This window comes from Malus domestica, chromosome 05 (assembly GCF_042453785.1).
Source record: "Malus domestica chromosome 05, GDT2T_hap1".
NCBI lineage: Eukaryota > Viridiplantae > Streptophyta > Magnoliopsida > Rosales > Rosaceae > Malus > Malus domestica.
The window spans coordinates 28,323,483-28,337,861 of record NC_091665.1 but is presented as its reverse complement, the minus strand read 5'-3'; the positions used below and the strand labels follow the sequence as shown (position 1 = coordinate 28,337,861).

The 14,379-nt window shown below is 35.2% G+C and overlaps 1 long non-coding RNA gene and 1 pseudogene across 1 annotated transcript; one reads left to right on the top strand and one right to left on the bottom strand.

Moving 5' to 3' along the window:
• Positions 1–74: 74 nt before the first annotated feature.
• Positions 75–6,691, top strand: LOC103417172 (AUGMIN subunit 3-like; annotated as a pseudogene).
• A 5,021-nt stretch (positions 6,692–11,712) lies between these two features.
• LOC108173011 (uncharacterized) lies at positions 11,713–13,622 on the bottom strand. The gene is made up of 3 exons (XR_003773417.2): positions 13,385–13,622; positions 13,145–13,255; positions 11,713–12,657 (listed from the first exon to the last, which is right to left on the bottom strand). It is a non-coding gene; the product is annotated as an uncharacterized lncRNA (long non-coding RNA).
• Between the last annotated feature and the right edge of the window lie 757 nt (positions 13,623–14,379).

Here is a 14,379-nt window from a genome sequence, read left to right as displayed (position 1 = left end):
AAAAAAAAAAAAAAAAGAAGTTGTTTTTAGCTAGCCGGCCGTTTAAACTTTCGAGTTCAATTGAAAACGATAGGATGCCAGAAGGCCCCGAACTCGGCAAAAATATCCTCTATCCGAAGAGAAAAGGGCAAGAATGTCCTCAACGTACAACTAACCGAAGCATGAAAAAAAATAGACGACGTCAATTTGTCAAGGCCGGCGCCAAAACGGCCCAAAAATTCACTCTCACTCTGTCGCTGGCAAATATTTGAAATTGAAAGCAGAAAAATCGCAACATCTGGTCCCGAGGCACCGCCGTTCACGACTGAGTAAGAGAAGGGAGACAAAAAAACGACCGGGGAATGAGCGGGGCGACGCTGTGCATTGGACCCTGACAGCTTCGAATGGCCCTTCCAATACGACGACGCTCGACCCATCCTCGACTGGATCTGCTCGAGCCTCCGCCCCTCCAACGTCCTTTCTCTCCCCGTACTCTCCCAGTTACTCTCTCTCTCTCTCTCTCTCCCCCATAATTCATTGTCGGTTGAATTTTGAAAATTTGTATATAATTCTGAAATTATTGTTTTTTTTGTGTGTGTAGATATGAGCAATTTGTACAGGAGGGGAAGCTATTAGAGGTAAAATTCTCGTTTTTGTTGTTAGCAGTCATAATTGTTGAGTTTTATATACTCTGTTCGAACTTCAAACTGTTTATGTATTGATAATTTGATAAAAATGTTGATTGTGCAGGGAGAGGATTTGTACTTTGCTTACGATAGCATTTCGGCCTTTGCTTCCAGGCCAGACAACCAGGAGGCGGTTTTTGCAGCCGAGGAGGGACTCAAAGATATCCGTTACCATACTTTTTACATTTTTTATACTCTTTTAGTTATTTTTCCTCTAGTGATGCATTAGTTCATCCATATTTTTGTGTTCTGGCCTGTACCTGAGGATCGAGAAGAGATTTTGGCAGCATAGGAATTTTCTTGGTGTGGGTGTATTGCTTATTTGATTTGTTTGTTTCATTTTTCTTGCGGTAAATCATGGCGAGAAGGGAGGATGGTAATGAAAGGATAATTTACAGAAATAGGTGGCGGACTAGTGTGCCTATAAATTCTTAGTAGTTTGGATAACGAAAAGCTATGCTTGGTAATTGCATATTCTACCTACTTGGTGATGCATTGTGGAATCCTGTTCCCAGTACTTATGGACTTCTTTTCTTCCTTAGGGATGCAACTTTGGCCTATAAAGCTGAAGCTTTACAGTTGCAGAGACAGCTTAGGCATCTGCATTCCCAATTCGACATGCTTACTGATCAGGCTTCTACTCTGATCCAAGGGAGACGGGCATGAGTTGCTGCAACATCTACTGTCAATGGACATCTTACAACTATAGACAATAGCCTCTCTGCAAGAAATTTGCAGGTATATTGGTAAAAAGAAGGCTCCCTTACTAGAATGGCTACAATCACTGAGATATATTCTGTGCATTGGTGATCAATTTTGAAATGGATTTAGTCATTTTCTTGACTAAGTTGAAAATCAATTTCTCAGACATTGGTGGTGGAGCAAATTGAGGACAATGATAATAGATAAGTTTGATCCATTTAGGTTTTTTGTATTAGTAATATGTTTGATTGGGTTTGGTTTTCCATATAATATGTATACTATGTTGTCTGCAACCATGTGAATGAGCATTTGGATACTCAGTGACTTGTCTGCAAACAAAAACTCGCAGTTCAACCTGCCTTTGTACAAACAACTATGTGTATAGGGTTTTTGATCGATTTTTTGATGAGAAAAGTAGCTTTAGAAGTTTATTTCTACCTAAAATTTCATAAGATTCGTAATTTTTTTCTTTGTAATCTAGATGAATGCAGTTCTTGGAAGGATGGCTTCTACAGCACAAGAGTTGGCCCATTATCATTCTGGGGATGGTATTATACTCTTTTACCTTTCAGTACTTTTGTTGACTATTTGGACATTTTACAACTATCTTTGTTATTTAACGGCCAGTATATGTTCTGCATTTTAATATGAGAATTATTATGTGATTTATGCACAACTGATGGAGGAATGCGATATCACTTTTCTGCTTGCGAATTCAACAATCAAGCTCACTATTTCTGCTTTTCATATTTATGAATTTTTAGCACTAAACTTGCAGGGGATGGCATCTACTCAGACTTTCATGCATACTTAATTGGAGATTCATCTTTTATCAAGGAGCCAAGCAGTTAGACACAGTATGTATATAATAGCACACCCCCCCGCCCCCCCCCCCCCCCAAAAAAAAAAAAAAAAAAAACCCTCTCAGCATTGTTAATCTTATTTATTTACTGATTGTGTATGAACGATCATCCTTTTCTTTCCAGTTTTAATATTGCTAATTTAATTGGTCGTGCATCAGTGTTGCTTTCACTTAGGACGGAAATTTAGCCAGTATTGCTGCAACTTATCCATCAAAACTTCGTGGCAGGCTGCCAGCTTTATTTCTAGATCCTCTGCATTGAAATTAAATTGTAATACTCTGTTCCAATTGTGTATTTTTTTGGGAATAATTTCAAGATTGCTATTTATCAAAAGAAAATTTAGCAAAATTCGGATTTCTAGTATTCATATTTCACAAGTTCATCTCAGAAAATTCTATCTTGTTAGTATTGAAAATCTTCTGGATAAGTTCTTGAAATCATGTTTTTCCTCTCATCTCTTGTAAATTTCTTGTGGACCTATCTATTCCATTGTATCTTTTTTGCTTCTTGCCAGTTTCTCTATTGTATACTTCATGTACTAGAGTTGCACCTTTTAAGAATTTACTAGGTTATTAAAAGGAAAATGAAGGCCTTACTAAGTGATATGAACAGGGTCCTTTTCGTTTAGTTGTTGAAGAGGGCAAATCGAAGTGTTCATGGGTGAGTCTTGAAGATATCTCAAACGTCATAGTAAGAGGTAACCCGTCCTATGGCTTTTATTGCTTATTTTTCACTCTTGTATTTTCCTCTCTCTCCCCGTTAAGTTTTCAAGATTAATATCTCCAGATTGTTTTTGCTTTTCCAATATGTTGCTTATCCACTTTGTTGATGTAATAGAGTCGAGATTACATGTGCATGCTGGATGCTTGTAACTTTGAAAATATATATATATAATTTGATGCCTCAGCTAATACCAGATGCTATTTTCGTTTTGAAAATATTAATTCCGGCTAATTCGTAAATTGAATCAAATGGATCTTTTTAAATATGCACAGCTTTAGTCATGTACAGAAGCATACTATGCCTGCCACAAATAATTTTCTTCTTGTTTTTCTGCTCATATGTCACTGAAAAATGAAAAATAGGGATATGGTTTCATTTGTACCATTGTAGTTTTGCTTTTCTCAATCCAGAAAGTATGTGCCATCCATGTGCATTCATGTCATGATCACTTTGATGCAAATGTTGATTATTTGCATAAACGAATATCCATAATCTAGAGTTGCCTAGGTATTTGGATATCTTAAGCTGTTTTAACTTATATAGAGTAGCAAATATTGACTCCTTTTACTTGGTCTTTTGATTGCAGCAGATTTAGAAAAATCTCATCATCAGCGTGTCTCTGAGTTGCAACGACTTTGTTCTATGTATGTAACTTTTCCCCCTATTTACGAAATTTTAACTTGTATAAAATGATATGATGCCTACTTATTTTTTCAGATTTCAGATCACGACATCCTCTTTAAGAAACCAGAACAATTGCTGTTATTATTTACTTCAATCGTTTTATTTCTTTTAAGAATCTACAAAGAAGGTACAAAAGGTTGATAGCCTTTATGAAAGTCCCCAAAGAAGGTCCAAAAATGTTGATATTTTGATTTATGGTATGATGGAAATTAGAGGATGTATTCCTTTTGTGTAATCAAAGTGAGAGGGTATATTAATTATTTTACTTCTCTGACACTTGAGAGGTACAGAAAATTTCCTTTTTATTTGTTTGTATTCTGTTATATCTTCTTCATCATCAATCTCTCTCTCTCTCCACACATGCTTGTGTATCACACAAACACATTCTTTGAAATGATGTGGTATTTTAATGATTCAACCATACGTTTGTTGTTTAGATGATTTATCTATTTCTGGTACTCAAATAGATGTGGTACTTCTATATCTGTGGCTGGTTAACCTTTTTCTTGTCAACTTCCATGCTGGCATTTTTTGTTGTTTGTAAATTTGGAATCCCTGCTGACTCTGTTACTGCTAAATATTGTGCAGTTTTGGGACAAGTGAAAGACAATGGGTGGAAACCCAAGTTGAGAATGCTATGCAGCAAGCAATTCTAATGGCACTTAAATCTCAAGTATCATCAGATGAAGCTCACATCCATCTTGATCTTCATTCCCGTAGGTACAATGCATTTTTACATGTCAATTCATTATGCTTTGTATAGTGGTAGACTTCAATTTTTCCATATCTGCTACATTTGACAGTATCTTTTGATGAAAGGGAATCTAATATGTGTACAGGAGAAACCATGCAGAACTTGTTGGAGAACTATCTAATTCTTATCCCAAGGAAGAGAAATTATTATTTGAGGTTTGAATGTGTTCTTGGGTTTTAAGTTTCCTACGTTTACCTGTTATATCCAAATTTCCAAAATCTTCCCCGAGAAAAAGTTGGATTCTAGTTCAAGTTGTAGTCATAGAGAGGACCCTCATGGGGAAAGGATCATGGACATGCTACCTGCTAATCATTTTGCTTGTATTTATACTTTCATTTATCTTCTGGGGTTTTCTCTTTAAATTGTTTTTCTTGGGGGTGGTGCAGACTGTGAGACTCTTACAAGATTTTTTTGTATGCTTATTTCTGCCTTCAAAACAAATTCATATCATTGATTTAGTTTGAGTTATACTGTTTGATTTACTGTGTATTCCTTTCTCAGACTATTCTGGGTCCTTGTTGGGAGTTGGCTCAACTCCAAGACACGTACATATTGCAACGTAACTAAACCAATCTAGAACTGTAGGATGAAGCAACATCAGATTATTTGCCTTGCATGGCTCAAAAAGCTTGTAGCTAATGTGATCTGAATTATCAATTTGTAGGTGATTATGACTTAAAGGTCATGCGACAAGAATATTACATTAACCGGCAGAAAGCGGTATTGTTAGCTACTAATTGTCTAATTATCAATCAAAAGGGCAATGAGTTCATATCACAAAGATTCCTGATCTTCTGGTCTAACATTTTCTTATTCAATTGTCTTGGCAGTTTATAAGTCATCTTCTTAATCAGCTTGCAAGGCATCAGTTCTTGAAAATGGCTTGTCAGTTGGAAAAGAAAAATATGCTCGGAGCATACTCCTTGCTTAAAGTTATTGAATCAGAGGTGCAAACTTACCTATCAGCAACAAAATGTAAAATATGCATGGTTGATGGTAGAATTTGATGTAATTTGGCATCATGGGCCTGTCTGGCATTGGATAGACTTTATGGTAGTGGTCTAGCATGTCTTCCCTATCTTTAACACGAATAAAGATGCCTTCTCAAGGACGCTGATTTGGTCATCTCTTCTGCATAAAAATATCTACAATGAATTTGTGTCTCATCGCCTTTTCATTTTGTGGGAAAACTTCTAACTTGATAATTGTATCAGGTGCACTTTAATTCAAAGTTTGCAGCAATTGCTATTTGCCTCTTCGACAACAGCACAACCTATACTGACCCCACGGGTATGACATCACTGTTAAACCTTCATTTCTTATTGCTTCGTTTGTTTCCATTTTTACCGGTATTCATTTTTCCCCTGTATGGTATTCTATGCATTGTGTGCACCTAAAAGTCACAAAGTAGAAGATCTGAACTAGGAGAATCGTGTCTTGTTGAGATATTTTTTCAACCTTGGTCAGTTCTATGTTTTAACTTGCTTTGAAATTGATGTTTTTCGTGTGCGATAAGTTTGATATCTAAATTTGGTTGAAAGACCGAATACAAGTATTGTTCATAATATAGCGATAAACTCACCGTGGTTAACATTTTATGTTTCCTTTTAAAATGATAGTTATACGAACAACTAAAAGAACGAAAAAAACCTTTAGTTGTCCTAATGTATCCTAGCGTTGAAATCATAGTTTCATGTTAGACATGTTACTTTCCTTCTACATTTTCTGATCCGCTATTGGGCCATTTGAACACAATGTTATTGCAGCTTGTTCCGGTAATTATTTAGTACATTCTCGCATCTGTTCCTGTACATTTATCTTTGTCTTTGTTTAAAAGCCATTGATGAAAGATCTTGATGAAATGGAGAAAATAAATGCAAAACTCTCTGCTGCAGTTGAATAGGTGACACTGGAGCATCGTAAGAAAAATGAGGTAACTGCTTTCTTGCGCATATATTGGTTTAGTTAACTACTTTCTGGACCATAATCGTGTTATAAATATTGGAAATATGTATGGCATGCAGATTGTAAAACATCATGCCAAGGAAATTGGGCTTCAACGAGGTGTCTTTGTTGAGTTCTTTTGTAATCCTGATCGTCTTAGGAGTCAAGTTCGGGAGCTAACTGCGCGTGTCAGAGCTTTGCAGGTTTCATAACGCGTGCATATATTGTCCTTGTTGTGTTTGTAGGAGAGAGGGGTTGAGCTCAGTTACTGTATTTATCAAAGCCATGGATGGTCGCAATGACTCTCTACTCAAATTCAAAGTTCAATCTCAATGAATGTGATCCTGTTTTCATGATTTTTTATTCGTATAGTTTGTTCAAACGTTACCTTTCCTCTCGTTCGTACCAGTTAGAAAAATTAGTATCGCTTATTTTCCAAAGAGGCTAGTAGTTAAAAATACATGAAGAATCTCTGAAGCTGATAGATTTATTGTAACTTTTTGTTCAATATTGTAGGTTAAAAGTAAATAAAATTCAGTCCCACCAATAAAATGACTTAAAAGTCGATAGATTCTTATTTAGAAATTCTAAGCCGTTGAATTCTTGGCCACTAAACAAAACTAATTAATGAATTTTTTTGCTAGAAAACAAAACTAATTGGCCACTAAATAAAAACAATGATATTATTCTAGAGAATTCAGTTGACAACTGCACCTTCTTGGTTCTCTGGTCTTGTCTCCTTCATTGAATCAATTACGCTTGTCAGAAGAAAAAAAAAATTTAAATCCCAAATGGAAAACGTATTAGAATAAATTGTTGTAAACTATCTGAAACGGATGGATGATGTCATTAATTGGCGATATTTCATTCCTAAAGAGAGTGAATGAGGCTCGAAGTTCTACGCGTGTTATTAAAGACTTGAATCCAACCTTGTAGTCATCCTATTGCATTTTGAATTTCATCAGCAACATTGTCTAATTCCCCTTCAGAGTTTTCCACAAGTAGCGATGCTATAAATACATAGACGGAAGCGAAAACTTGAGCTTCGGGGGACGTGAAAGAAAAATCCCCGTTGTCAACTCTCATTATAGTGATTATATTAAAGTACCACACATCTAAATTGTAGAACTTCTCACCCTCCAATACATATACTAATGAAATACCTAAGCCTATCAGCAATAAAAGCAACATAATTGTTGCAGAAACAAGCTGGATATAGCTAGACCTCTGGTTAAACCAGTCCTTGAGTTGTTTGAGATTGAAGACAACCAACCCCAGGCGCCAAAAAAAAAAAAAAAAGTAATGTATCAACATCAAAACACCAGTATTCGGGACAGTGAGATACAAAGATTCGAAAAAACCGTCGGATCCCTTTGCGATACTCTCCTCTTCATGCATGTAATATGCCCATATGCCAATTACAATCGCGACTGGTAGTGGCCACAACATGATCTTGAGCCAAGTTAGTTGGCCTCTAGAGCCGGAGCCATAATCACTTCAATTTTGTCTTCCGTTCCACCGTCCATAGTACCACAATCGAGTTGCGGCATTGGCTGCAGGATTACTTGGTTACCTAGCAAGTACATTACAATAGAACAGAATATATCATTGGGTCCAAACATGAACAATCAAACTCCAAAAATTAAAAAAAAAACATCCAACATTGAGCTCTTAATATAAATCATTAAGGAAAGTAAAACTTGGTCGGAGTTTGTCAAAGTACACCTTGGAAAAAAAGAAGGTGAATGTGTACGGGTTTCGAGCTAGAAAGCAGAAAGAAAGGCGTTGTCTTTGTACATAGGAGTCGGAGAAAATAAACATATTAATCCATACAAAATAAAAGGTTTTACCTTTTTCATTTTCCCTAAAAAAGCCAAAATTGTGTGACAAGCAATTCGCCGGGGGAGGGGGGGTCTACGTCGTCATCCAATTCGGTTGGGAACTCGATTCCGGAGGTAGTAACAATCTGTTAAATGAAAAACAATAGTAAAATCTTAGCGCATGTTTGATACTCTACTTGAATCCAATTTTATAAACTAAAAAACAGTTTTCAAATTTTATGTCTTAAAAACTTGTTTGGTAACACTGTTTTCAAAAATTGAACTTAAGACTAACTCAAAAATATAGTTTATTATCTAAAAACATAAAAAGTGAGTTTTTAGAGTTTTAAAACTTAAGCTCATCACTTATTACTTCTCTCCCTCCTTCCCTCTCACTCCAAATTTCTCTCTCTCCTCTTTTTTTTTATACCTTTTTTGTCTCTCCTCCAATCTCCTCTCTTCATTCTCTCGGTTTTTTCTCTCACTCCTCTTCCTCTCTATCTCGTCTGATCCTCTCTCTTCTTTCTTTTTCCTTCAATCATCTCTTACTTTCTTTCCTACCCTCTCCTCTTTCTCCCTCTCATGCGACCCCATCTTTTTAGATCTCTTTGTTTAGTTTAAGTCGTAAGATTCAAAAATTTTAAATCGCAAACCAATCAAGTTTTTGAGTTTTAAAGAAAATTGTTTTCAAGAAATATTCTTAAGAAATATTTTGAAAAATGATAAAAAATTTCAAATATGATACCAAACAGGCCCTTAGTATTCCCGAATAGGACAGCATCACTGTGAGTATTTTCCTTTTTGGCTCCAAACAACATTGTGAGTATGAGTTGAACAAGTTGGGAATTTTCCATACCTTAAATCAGAGCATATATTGTATGGTGTTCCTTTTCTTCCTTTGTATTTTATTTTCTCTCACAAACTTTTCTCACAGCTACCCTCTATAAAACAAACAAAGTAAGCAGGAGTTTTTCTCGGAGAGATTATCCTCACACCCACAAACTATTTTCTCTTATCTCTACCTTCTTTGTCAATCAAAAGAAGGTGAAAAGACAAATTAGTCTTCTATCACACAAAATGATAGGCAAAAATGTAATTTCGTTGGTCCAAATTTTACAATTTTTATTGAAGTCTCACCTATAGGTGATGTTAAAATACTTCCAATATTAAAAAAAAAAAACCAAAAGAAAAGAAAACCAAAAACAAAAACCTCCCACTCCCCATGTTCTCTCTCCCTCTTTCCTTCTTATTTTCTAAAAAATTATGTTCATACACACAAAGTGTGTAGGCAAATGCTAGTCTCTATAAGACAAACAAGCAGCAGAAGAAGAACAAAAGGAGGGTTAGGGTTTGAAAAGTGTCAATTCTCATGTGATTATTATTTTTTTGATCAATCTCATGTGATTATATAATGGGATTGTGGGCGGGTGTGATATTCACACACCTCTTGTTAATTCTGTCATTTGATTTTCTTTGATTCATTCAATCCAACGGTCTAAAATTGAAGGTGTGTGTGAACTAAATAATGGTGGTGGGGGGGGGGGGGGGGAGGGAGGGAAAGAGATCATAGTACGATAGTAGTTAGGGTTATTAGTTTTGATCGGATCTGAAAATAGTAGTTGAGATTCTTTACTCCACGAATAAAAGCATCAATCTAATTCGAAGACGAAAACCGCATGAAAGATAAAAGCATAGAGAAATTTGTAGCAGTGATCCCTCAATTTTAACCTAATTGGAGCAATGATCCCTCAACTAAAAATTCATGACCATTAGTTCCTTAAACTATTTTACTCACACCCACACACTATTTTCTCTTATCTCTATAAAACAAACAAGCAGAAGAACAAGAGGAGGGTTAGGGTTTGAAAAGTGTCAATTCTCATGTGATTATATAATGGATTTTTTTTTCGGGTGGGGGGGGTGATATCTGCACACGTCTTGTTAATTATGTCATTTGATTTTCTTTGATTCATTCGATTTGATGGTCTAAAACTGAGAAAGTGTATAATAAGTAAAAAAATGGTGTGTGGATAGCACACCCCTTGTGGGGAGGGAAAGAGATCATTGTACAATAGTAGTTGGGATTATTGGTTTTGATCGGTTTGAAAATATTAGCTGAGATTCTTTACTCCACGAATAAAAGCATTAACCTAATTCGAAGACGAAAACTGCATGAAAGATAACAACATAGAGAAAATAGCAATTGTCCCTCAACTTTAACCTAATTGGAACAATGTTCCCTTAATTAAAAATCCATGACTATTAGTCTCTTAAACTATTTTTCTCACACCCACAAACTATTTTCTCTTATCTCTATAAAACAAACAAGCAGCAGCAGAAGAACAAGAGGAGGGTTAGGGTTTGAAAATGTCAATTCTCATGTGATTATATAATGGGATTGTTGGGAGAGGTTGTGATATCCACGCACATCCTTTTACTTTTCACACACCTCTTGTTAATTATGTTATTTAATCTTCTTTGATTCATTCGATCCGACGACCTAAAACTAAGAAGATGTGTGAGAAGTAAAAAATGTGAGTGGATAGCACACCCCTTGTGGGGGAGGGAAAGAGATCATAGTACAAAACTAGTTGGGATTATTAGTTTTGATCGGATCTGAAAATAGTAGCTGGGATTTTTTACTCCACGAATAAAAGCATCAACCTAATTCGAAGGCGAAAAACAATGAAAGATAAAAGCATAGAGAAAATTGTAGCAATGGTCCCCTAACTTTAACCTAATTGGAGCAACGATCTCTTAACTAAAAATCCATGACTATTACCATTAGTCCCTTAAACTATTTTTCTCACACCCACAAACTATTTTCTCTTATCTCTATAAAACAAACAAGCCACAGAAGAAGATCAAGAAGGTTAAATGAATTATGAAGAGAGAATACTGTGGGTTACCTTGTCCACTCCTGTTTGAATAGAAGTAGGATCTTTTGTTACATTATGTATATAATGTTAGTTGTGTTATGCATCATTTTTTTGATAAGTAACTAAAAGATTTTACTCAAAAACACGATGGATCACTTTAGTTTTCTTTCTTGAACTGTAGAGTTTTAAATTGCCGTGTTAATTACTCTTTTATACCCTGGAAAATGAACTTATAATGCAGGGGAAGGAGGATAGGGGCTGTGCAAGACTTGGTGATATGCATCTTTCGTGGAAACGCACTTGCATTTGTGCTTCATTCTGATGGGATGTTACAAGTATGGAATCTTTCATGTCATAGCATGATCTTTAGTAAAAATAGGAATACTTCGAATTCGACACTGGCAGGTAACTATCCCTATTCACTTTGTGATTGTTACTACCTACTTTGTGTTGTTTATCATTGAGTAGTCACCACATATTAACACAAAAACTCCCCAACCAAAAATCTCTATTTATAAGACATATTTCCCGAGTGTTACTTTATTCTTGGTAGTTGCATTTCTAAAATTTTATCTACTTCATTTGTATACAGAAAATTCACTTTAGCGATGCTCTTTTTTTTGGCGTAACAAACACAAAGTTAGTAACAAGAGATAGAGTAAACAACACCAGAGGACAAAGAGGAATATTTCAGCTAAATTTAGAATTTATTGACAGAGACGGAAGATTTCTCTGATGAGCACATGGTTGTTTTATGTATGCACATTATTTATCAGAAGATATAATTCCCTTTTTTTAACAAAATATTTCATCTATATATAAAAACATGTTTTCTTATCCAACCTTTTGTTCTCTAATTTGGCAGAACATATAATTATTTCTCCTTAACAAAGAATCTAATTCCAGGAGCAACATTGGAAAGGTTATGGATTGGTCAAGTTGGCAGTCATTCAAACATGATTCCTTTGGCAATCTTGTACAGGCAAACTTCAGTAAGTAATTTGAAACGAGAGATATGAATCTGAATATTGGTATCATCTTTTTGTATATGCATATATTTCTTCTTATTTTTGCTACTTAAGGGTTTCTATGTGACCCCTAGTTAAGGGTAAACTACGAAAATGTAAGAACAAGGTAATATGTATAAGTGATTTGAACTTGGAATTTCAAAGTTGGGTTTGAGGAAAAGTTCCCTTTCTTCTCCTTTCTATGCTTGAATTTTTCCAAAAAGATATAAGAAAGTTATAGGAGCATTGACTCTTTTGACAATTTAAGAAAAAGTTATAGGAAACTAATAATGAAGAAAATAACTAAGGTTTCCTATTTAAAAAAGAATAGAAAAATATGGTTCTTAGTTTGCAGTTATAAGTTTAGAAATATTTTCTGTAGCATGACTTGAGGGTTCTTCCAATTAGTGACACAATCCAGGGATTGTGTTTGCTTCTTTTGCTGTTGTTCTGATGGATTCCTTGGGCCAATCATGAAGGGAATCTGCTAAAATATGATCTACGTATATAGTTTTCGTTGTAATTTAGAGTACGGATCAGTTAGAGTGCTGGAGACACGATGGCTGAGCTGGAAGCATAATCACTTCAATTTTGTCTTCCGTTCCACCGGTCATATCTAGAAAGTACATCACAATAGAACAAAATATATCATTGGGTCCAAACATGAACAATCAAACTCCAAAAAATAAAAATAAAAATAAATTCAACTTTGAGCTCATAATATAAATCATTAAGGAAAGTAAACAACTACATAATTTTGTTCATCTTTAAGCAGTGCATATGGCTAACCCAAATCACCCAATGCTCATAAAACTGACCATCCCAAGATCCTCAACCATCCATTAATAAGCAAAAGATTGACTAAAACCCATCAAGCAAGCAAACAATGAACGAGAAACAATAAACATATTTACTATGTATCTAAGGAGTCAAAGACAGGTAGAATGTTGTGGTCAGTGTTTGTCAAAGTAAACCTTGAAATAAAAAAGAATGTGAACGTGTATGAGCTTCGAACTAGAAAGTGGAGAAAAAGACGTTGTATTTGTACATGAGGAGCTCGAAGAAAATAAACATATGTTGATTCACACAAAATAAAGGGTTACCTATTTCATTTTCCCTAAAACCACCAAAGCCAAAATTGTGTGACAAGCAATTTGAGGGTCTTCATCGTCATCCGATTCAGTTGGGGACTCCATTCCGGAGGTAGCAACAATCTGTTAAATGAAAAACAATAGGAAAATTTTAGTATTCCCCGGTAGGGCAGCAACACTGTGAGTATTATTTTTTTTTTTTTTGCCCCAAGCAGCACATTATAAGTTTAACAAGTTGATAATTTTCCATACCTTAAATCAGAGCATATATTGTATTGTGTTCCCTTTCCCTTTCCTACCTTGTATTTTATTTTCTCTCACAAACTTTTTTCACACCTACACTCTATGTAACAAGCAAAGTAAGCATGTAACAAACAAAGTAAGCAGGAGTTGTTCTCGGATAGATTTTTCTCCCACCCACAAACTATATTCTCTTATCTCTATAAAACAAACAAGCAGCAGGAGAAGAACAAGAGGAGGGTTAGGTTTTGAAAAGTGTCAATTCTCATGTGATTATATAATGGGATTGTGCGGGGAGGGAAAGAGAACATAGTTAGTTGGGATTAGTACAATAGTAGTTGGGATTATTAGTTTCGATTGGATCTGAAAATAGTAGTTGGGATTCTTTACTCCACGAATAAAAGCATCAACCTAATTCGAAGGGATGAAGGTTATCTTCCCTCCTAATCTCTCTCATCTTCCATCTCCTCCTACTTGAACGGTTACGGTTAAACCATGTCAATATCTTATTTTGATTTTTTTTTATAGAGACAATAAGATAAAAAGTAATTTGTGAGAAATGGGAGGTAAGGGAATGAGAATAGGAAGAGAAAAAAATCTACTCTAATTCGAAGACAAAAACCGCATGAAAGATAAAAGCATAACCTGGATCAGAGGCAGTGCCCGCATGATGATAACCATGCTCAGGCTCAGCTATATAATCAAGCCATGGCTCATAGTCATAGGGATTCTTGCACAGTCAGCTGCTAGGGTTAGGGTTAGGGTTTCTCTATTCTTTTGTAAGTAATTACTATCCTTTAGCTTTCTTTTTTTTTTTTTTTTTTTTTTTTTTTGATGAAAGTACTATCCTTAACAATCTGTATAAGTTGTTGAGGCAAGCTATTATCCAAGTAATATAGACAACACAAAGAATATAAGCTTTCATATAGTGATAATTCATCGTGGTTAACATGTAAATGATAATTCTATGAGTAACTAAAATAAAATAAAAAACCTTTAGCTTTGAA